The sequence below is a fragment of the Equus quagga genome, chromosome 13, assembly GCF_021613505.1.
Source record: "Equus quagga isolate Etosha38 chromosome 13, UCLA_HA_Equagga_1.0, whole genome shotgun sequence".
NCBI classification, from domain to species: Eukaryota; Metazoa; Chordata; class Mammalia; order Perissodactyla; family Equidae; genus Equus; species Equus quagga.
Genome location: NC_060279.1, coordinates 36118040 through 36126135, shown reverse-complemented (window position 1 = coordinate 36126135; position 8096 = coordinate 36118040). Strand labels below are relative to the sequence as shown.

The 8096-nt window shown below is 38.1% G+C and overlaps 1 pseudogene; it reads right to left on the bottom strand.

The window, feature by feature from the left end:
• Nucleotides 1–6696: 6696 nt before the first annotated feature.
• LOC124251509 (voltage-dependent anion-selective channel protein 1-like) lies at nt 6697–7439 on the bottom strand (annotated as a pseudogene).
• Between the last annotated feature and the right edge of the window lie 657 nt (nt 7440–8096).

Below are 8096 nucleotides of genomic sequence, written 5' to 3'. Positions count from 1 at the left end.
ATGAGCAGAAGGAATACTTCACCAAAGAGACTGAAGCTCTTAAAAAAAAAAAAAAAGCTATACAAAAATTCTGGATATAAAGAGCACAATTAATGAGATCAAAACTAATCAAGAAACCATAAAAAATAGAAGTGACATTACAGAGGACAGAATTAGTGAATTAGTAGATACAAATATAGAAACACTACAGGTGGAAGAGAAGAGATTTTCTAAAAAAGAAGGAACTCTTTGAGAAATATCCAATTCAATTAGAAAAAGCAATCTAAGGATTATAGGTATTCCAGAGGGAGAAAAGAGGGAGAAAGGAGAAGAGAGTTTGTTCAAAGAAACAATAGCTGAGAACTTCACAAACGTGGGGAAGGAACTGGACATAAAAGTATATTAAGTCAATAGAACTAATTACATCACTGCAAAAAGACCTTCTCCAAGGTATACATCAGTAAAATTGGCAAAAGTCAATGACAAAGAAAAAATATTAAGGGCAGCAAGAGAGAAGAAAATAACTTACAAAGGAACCTGTATGAAGCTTTCAGTGGATTTCTCAGCAGAAACCTTACAAGCTAGGAGAGAATGGAATGATATATTCAAAATACTGAAAAACAAAAACTTTCAGCCAGGAATTCTCTATCCAGTGAAACTATACTTCAGATACAATGGAGAAATACAAGCATTCCCAGATATGGGGCTGGCCCGGTGGCATAGTGGGTAAGTTTGCACACTCTACTTTGGTAGCCTTTGGTTCACAGGTTTGGATCCCAGGCACAGTCCTGGCACCACTCGTCAAGCCACACTCTGGCAGCATCCCACATAAAATCGAGGAAGATTGGAATGGATGTTAGCTTAGTGACAATCTTCCTCAAGTAAAAAGAGGAAGATTGGGAACAGATGTTAGCTCAGGGCCAATCTTCCTCACAAAAAAATAAAACCTTCCCGGATGAACAAAAGCTGAGGGGGTTCATTGCCACTAGACCTGCCTTACAAGAAATGATGAAGGAAGCCCTCTCACATGAAACATAAAGGGAAAGGTTTGCAAAACTTTGAGCGAGGAGATATACAGAAAGACAAAATCAGAAAATTGCAGCTCTCTATCAGAACAGGTTAGCAAACAATTATAATATAAAACACAAAGGGAAGGAAAGCATCAAAAATAACTATAAACACTTCAATTTAGTCACAAAGTCACAACATTAAAAACACAGTAATTTGTGACAACAATAACTCAGAAAGGCAATATTGTTCCAAAAAGGATATACACATGCCCAACAGGCACATGAAAAGATATTCAACATCACTAATTATTAGGGAAATGCAAATCAAAGCTACAGTGAGATTTCACCTTACACTGGTCAGAATAGCTATAACTACCAAGACGAAAAATAACAAATGTTGGAGAAGATGTGGAGAAGAGCGAACCCTTATACACTGCTGGTGGGAGTGTAAACTAGTGCAGCCACTATGGAAAACAGTATGGAGATTTCTCAAAAAATTAAAAATAGGGACTGGCCCAGTGGCACAGTGATTAAGTTCACACACTCTGCTTTGGTGGACTGGGATCCACAGGTTCAGATCCCAGGCGTAGACCTGCACACCACTCATCGATCCATGCTCTGCTGGCATCCCACATGCAAAATACAGGAAGACGGGCATGGATGTCAGCTCAGGAATGGTCTTCCTCATGAAAAAAAAAATTAAAATTAGAAATACCTTATGATCCAGCTATCCTACTACTGGATATTTGTCTAAAGAACTTAAAATCAATAATTCAAAGAGATTTATGCACCCCTGTGTTCACTGCAGCATTATTCACAATAGCCAAGATGTAGAAGTAACCAAGTGCTCATCAGCTGATGAATGGATAAAGAGGATGTGGCATATACACACAATGGAATACTATCAAGCCATAAAAAAGATAAAATCGTCCCATTTGCAAGAACATGGATGGACCTTGAGGGTATTATCTTCAGCAAAATAAGCCAGACAAAGAAAGACAAACACGGCATGATTTTTGTTCATATGTGGAAGATAAACAAACACGTGGATAAACAGAACAGATTAGCGGTTACCAGAGGTGAAGGGGGTTGGGGGTGGGCGAAAGGCGTAAGGGGACACACATATATGGTGACTGATGAAAACTAGACTATTGGTGGTGAGCATGATGCAGTCTATACAGAAACTGATAAATAATAATGTGCACCCAAAATTACACAATATTATAAACCATTATGAGCTCAATAAGATAATTCTTTAAAAAGAATTAATAGGGTAGGTTTCAAGATTGTATATTACTATAAATGGGCATGCAGTTCTTGCCTGTATCCTTTGAGAATGTGACTGATAAATTTATTGAATTTAAAAGAGAAGGAAGTTCAGTTTCTTGTGGTGCATATTTGGGAACGAGTGGTTCTCACCAGGCCCTTTGGGGCACAGGCTTCAGAAACATATACAGCAGTTTCATTTCCAGAATCTGCTGAGATATATTTCCCAACTGAAATAAATGAGGGGGCAAGGTGAAAATGTCTCCCAGGTTGCAGACTTCTTAGGCCAATGCAATTCTATAACAAGCAGCAGCCGGTCTGCTCACTTGAGAGTGCAGACACTGTCACTTAAGAGATGCTCCACTCAGTTCAGAGCCAAGGTGTCAGAAGCACCTCACTCAAAAGGGAAGTGAAAACGAAGAGGTTTTGAATAGATTCAATGGGAAAAAAGGCACAAGAGTTTGTTCCACTCACTCCCCAAAATAGTAAATGCTCGTGTTAAGATTAACCTTGTGTTGGAAGGTTTCTCACGATTGAGTTTAAGTTCAAAGGCTCTGGGTTAACTGGCCTCAATTGGCACCAACTGACTGGCATCCTACTGAAGCTAGACAAAGAATTACTTTATCTGCTCTCCCTTCCTCACATGAGGCTAGATCTCTGTTATGGTCTTTGGAGACATTAAATGTGGATTCTAGGAATGTAAGTCTGCTCAGCAGAACTGTTCTAGAGTTGGAGATTGGCTTTTTAAAAAATCCAGTGAGTATGGGGCCTGTACTGTGATAATTTTTTATGTCTTATTAATTCTTTGAACTCACTAACTGTAGCTCATGAAAGTCTTGGCATTGACCCGATGCAACCTCCAAGGTCCTGAAAGAAATTACTCAAGTCTACTGCGACACGGTCCAGACAGTAATTGCTCAAAGAATGTCAGCTCCAACCAAACATTGAGAACCTCCTTTTGGCTGAGATTGAACAGAATAAAAAATTGGGGGCAGAGCGTTACTTTAATTTCTTTAGATTTTTAACTCACAAAAGATAATTGGATTTAAAACTTTATTTTTATTTTAATGTGTCTGGAATTTTTCTTACAAGGGAATTTAATCTTTGAACTTTGGTTTCCTCCTAGGCATATTAAAAAGGGAAAGAATTTACAGTAAAATTTATAGTATCTCAGTATTGTTGTAATTTAACTATTAAAGGATCTTGTGTTATTGTTTAATCTCACTGCAGAACCTCTGAACAGCTTACTGGACTTAATTTGGGATAGAAAATGTAATTAGAAACAAATTTTCAACCTGGGATGCCAAATGACATTGGTATTATTTAATTAATATTTTTTTCTGAGTCTTTTGGGAAAATTGTGCACCACTGCCCACTGGTGGTACCATGAGAATACCCACAGGAGCATAGTTGGTCCTGAGGAAGCAGCTTCATGAACGTGGGTGATAACTTCTGGGAACTCCAATAGCTACTATCAAAAATATAAAGAGTGATGAGATAGGATTCCCAAAAATCTGCAAAGAAGTACCCAAGTCCTAACAGCAAAGGGCAATAAATGTGATAAAAATTATGCTTGCCAAGTATATTACCTATTTCAAATATTTGCAAGTGTTGGTGTAAAGTTGTTGTTATTTTCTTCAAAATATTTGATAGAATTACTAGTAAGGCTATCTGAGCCTGGAGTTTTCATTACAGAAAGTTTTAAATCACTGATTCAATTTCAATAGTTACAATACTATCTAGGTATTCTATTTCTTCCAATGTCCTTTTCAGTTTATTTTTCTATTTTTCTTGCTGGAAAAAAAAATCAGTTTTTCTAGGAACATGGCTATTTCATCTAATTTTTATTTTTTAATAAAATTATGTCATATCCTTTTATTTCACTTTTAATAAGTTCAGAATATGTAATCATTGCTTGTTTTTCATTCCAGATATTGGTTATTTGTGCCTTCTCTTTTTTTTCATCCTGATCAGCCTAACCAAAGGTTTGGTTTGTCTCTTGTTATTTCTTCTGATTGTTACTCATGGTGTCTTGTTTCTTTGTGTGCCTATCTTTGTGTATAGAGTACATTTAACTAGGCACAGAGCAAGAAGCCCTTTTCAGTGCCCCAGACCTGGGAATAAACCTCGTTGATACCTCCAAGATTCACTGGTGGAAAGGCAAGGAGTCACAGGCATCTCCAGCACTACCTTCCCAGCCCTTGAAGCTATTGTTTATGGGGAGAGACTAAGTTTCAGCAAGGCATAACAGCCAGAAAACCTTTCATCTATGATCCCTTCCCCAGGCTCCTCCTTTCTCTCTTGCCCTAACCCAGAGTGCTTCCTACACAATAGGGTCTTGCCATTTCTGTACTCTGGCTGTAGCTCCCCCACCTCAACAAGTGGGCTCTTTGGGGCCAGGGCTGGAAGCACCACACAGGAACCAGAAACACAGGAAAATCTTGGGGACAGTGACTGATACCAAGAAAGAGAATGTCTGAGGAGAGAGGGCAGGATAATGAGCCAGGAAGACACAGAATCTATATGGTTCGTGGAGCCCTATAGACAGACTGGTTGTGTGAGGTCTTTCAGGAGAAACACCTGAGATATAGAATGACCCCAGATGAAACTAGGTTGGCACTGCATGCAGAGACAGAAATTATTAAAGAATACTAGTGAATTAGAGCTTCCAAGAAGGAAAGACAACAGTTTTTAATACCTATATGCCTATATGATCTGAAGCCTGCTTTTTTCTCATCTTGCCTTCCCACGTGCTGGCTCCAAAGTTCTTGATGCTACCTGGGGAGACAAAATGGAGAAAAAGAGATGAAACTAAACACATTCCACACTACTTTTTCACTGTAGACTTTCGGCATGAAACAGACTGAGGCTGAGAGAAGGGGGTTGATTTGATGCTAACTCAAGTTTTGAATTTTGATTAATATCTGGGACAGTGACATCCTAATTAATAAATTGAGAATTAAATATGCAACTTACCTACTACCGAAGGGTGAGAAATAAAACCAGGAGACCTACCTGAATTCTCTCCTTGGACAAGGAGAATTTTACAACCACAAAATTCATTTTAATGGTAAAATGGGAGGCAAAATTAGTTGGATTTTGAATTAGTATTTAAATAGTACTTATTTGAATTGAAACAGTATTATTTGTGTTTGTTTAGCATTTGTGTTACAAATATATTTCTGAGTGCATTTTGGTTGTTTTTAAAAAGAATTCAATCTTAGAGTCCATGATTTTTGATTGCTAAGTTTAAATTATTTACAATTCTTTAAGTACTTTGCTAGTGGAATCTAATTTCTGTTGTTTTATTTTGTCATTTCTGCTTACCCATGTTTTCTTGTTATGTCTTTTTTCCCCCTTCCCTGCCAGTTTTTGTTATATAAATTGAATTTTATTTCTATTTTTTTGAGGTTTCAATATTTTATTCAAGTTTTATTTTGAGTGATGTTAATTACAGAATTTGAAAGGGGGGTGACCTAATTCCACACAAAATAGAAGACTCAAAAATGTACCCATTAAACTGCTAAAAACTAAATCAAGGGTTAAGAATATAATTTAGGGGCTGGCCCCGTGGCCGAGTGGTTGGGTTCGCGCGCTCCGCTGCAGGCGGCCCAGTGTTTCGTTGGTTCGAATCCTGGGCGCGGACATGCCACTGCTCGTCGGACCACGCTGAGGCAGCGTCCCACATGCCACAACTAGAAGAACCCACAACGAAGAATACACAACTATGTACCGGGGGGCTTTGGGGAGAAAAAGGAAAAAATAAAATCTTTAAAAAAAAAAAAAGAATATAATTTAGTCCAATTTTGATTCTGAGTGTTGCAACCATGTGATTATAGCTACAAAAACTCTTCCCAGTTGATGGTTGGAATTCTCAGAAGCTATTTCATACACTGGTGCAAGGGCAAAAAACCACACAAGAGAAAATGAAGTCCTCAATTATTGGCTTCATCACATCCACCCTTGTTACCCCAACACGGAAGAAAAGAAGTAGCCACCACACTTTGCAGACTATTTTTGGTGTAAAAGAGGTGATGGACTGGGGTGGAAACAGGTCACGAAGATCTGTCTGAAAAAACCCCTTTCAGATGATTTTGTACACACCGTTAAGTAATGAGTCACCCTTCAGTTGCGGAAGGAAACTAAGTTTCAATTCTCAGGAATTCACAATTTCATTCACTTACTCAATATGAATTTACAAAGTGCCCACACATTGTTAGCTTCCACCTGCAGCCATTGCTATATAAGAAGACTGATATCCCGAGAGGGGCTATCAATTCCCTCCAAATCTATAGCTACCTGAAAGGACCCTCTTTTTGAATTGGATTTCCTCTTTACCTCTGAGAGCATAACTTCTTTGGGCTGAATCATCATTAACCTGGAGGTCTAACATGATATTTAGCAATACTGGCATTTCAGATATACAATGTTAAAATGTATACTAAATTCCTCGCTGTAGGGTCTGAATGTATCCTAAACCCATCAGGCTGGGTTTACTTTAGTTGAGAAGCAGGTGTTAGGGTTGATCTGATACTTGGCTGCTATTCCTAAGCTAAATGTTACTGTTTCCTGCTGTCCAGGTGAGATGGACAGTCGTCTCCAGCTTCTTGTTCACCTTCTGGTAAAAGGAGTCACCAACTCTTTCTCATTGTTCACCTTAGTGTGAAGCTAGAATTTAGCAGCCTTGTAGCTAACTGTAAAGTTGCCCTGGGTCACTTGGGACGTGTTGGTCTCAAAATTCATTTGATAGCCTGCCAACCAATCCTCACAACTCAGCACAGAGTACCCCGATTGAAGGCCCAGAGATGTCAAAATTCACATCACAGCCCAGGTTGATATGCTCCCTCTTATACCCTGTCTTGAAATTAGCTTTTATTTCCCCACACTGTTAGGTGAGAAGGATGAATCAAACATCAGGCCAGTCCACGTACAAGTTGATCTTCCATGATAATCTCGGTGCCTAACATGTTGTCGTGTCCTGATTCTCCATAAACGTCAGACCATTTTCAGTCCATCTGTACCTGGTGTCCAAACTGCTTTTCCCTTGGGTGATCTCAGTGTTGGCTGAGCCTGAATTTGTAAATTCCAGTCCATTTTAAAATTTTATTTTCAAATCAACTTTTATTAAGCCAAATCCATAGCCCTTGGTGAAGACATCCTTGGCAGATTTGCCAAGATCAGCATACATGGGAGATACAGATCTCTTCTGCTCAGCATAGCTACAGCCCAGTTGGAGGCTGAGTATTCTTATGCTGCTCTGAAAGTTACACGTCCTGTTTTTGTTTTCTGGTGGTAATTACTAACTTACTGGGAGGAGTAACAGCATCCTTTTATTTTTCTTCAAAACAACTCCCTCCCACCCTTCAATTATGAGATCATACTCTTGAGTTTATTAGTTTATTAGTTTATTTTTCTTTCTATTTATTTTGTTATTGCTTATTTGAACAACAAAATTTTACTATTTGATTACTCAAACTTATTTTCCGTATGCTGTGGTCTATACTTGCATATATTTTTCTTCTCACTGCAGCACTTCCTCTAAGAGTGTTTTTAGAGGGGGAAGTGTGTGTGTTAAAATCTCAAGGCTTGTTATACCAAAGAATATCTTTATTTACTCTCATTGTTAAATGAAAGTCTAGTTAGATATAAAATTATAGGTTTGGCTTTTTAGTCTAGTTAGATATAAAATTATCTATCTTCATCTAGCTAGATATAAGATTATACACTCCCCTTTGAAAACATTATTTTCCATTGACTTACATTTACTGTTATTGTTAAGAAGCCTGAAGTCAGTCTGATTTCTATGACTTACAGATAATACCTATATCCTCTTAAATTTTT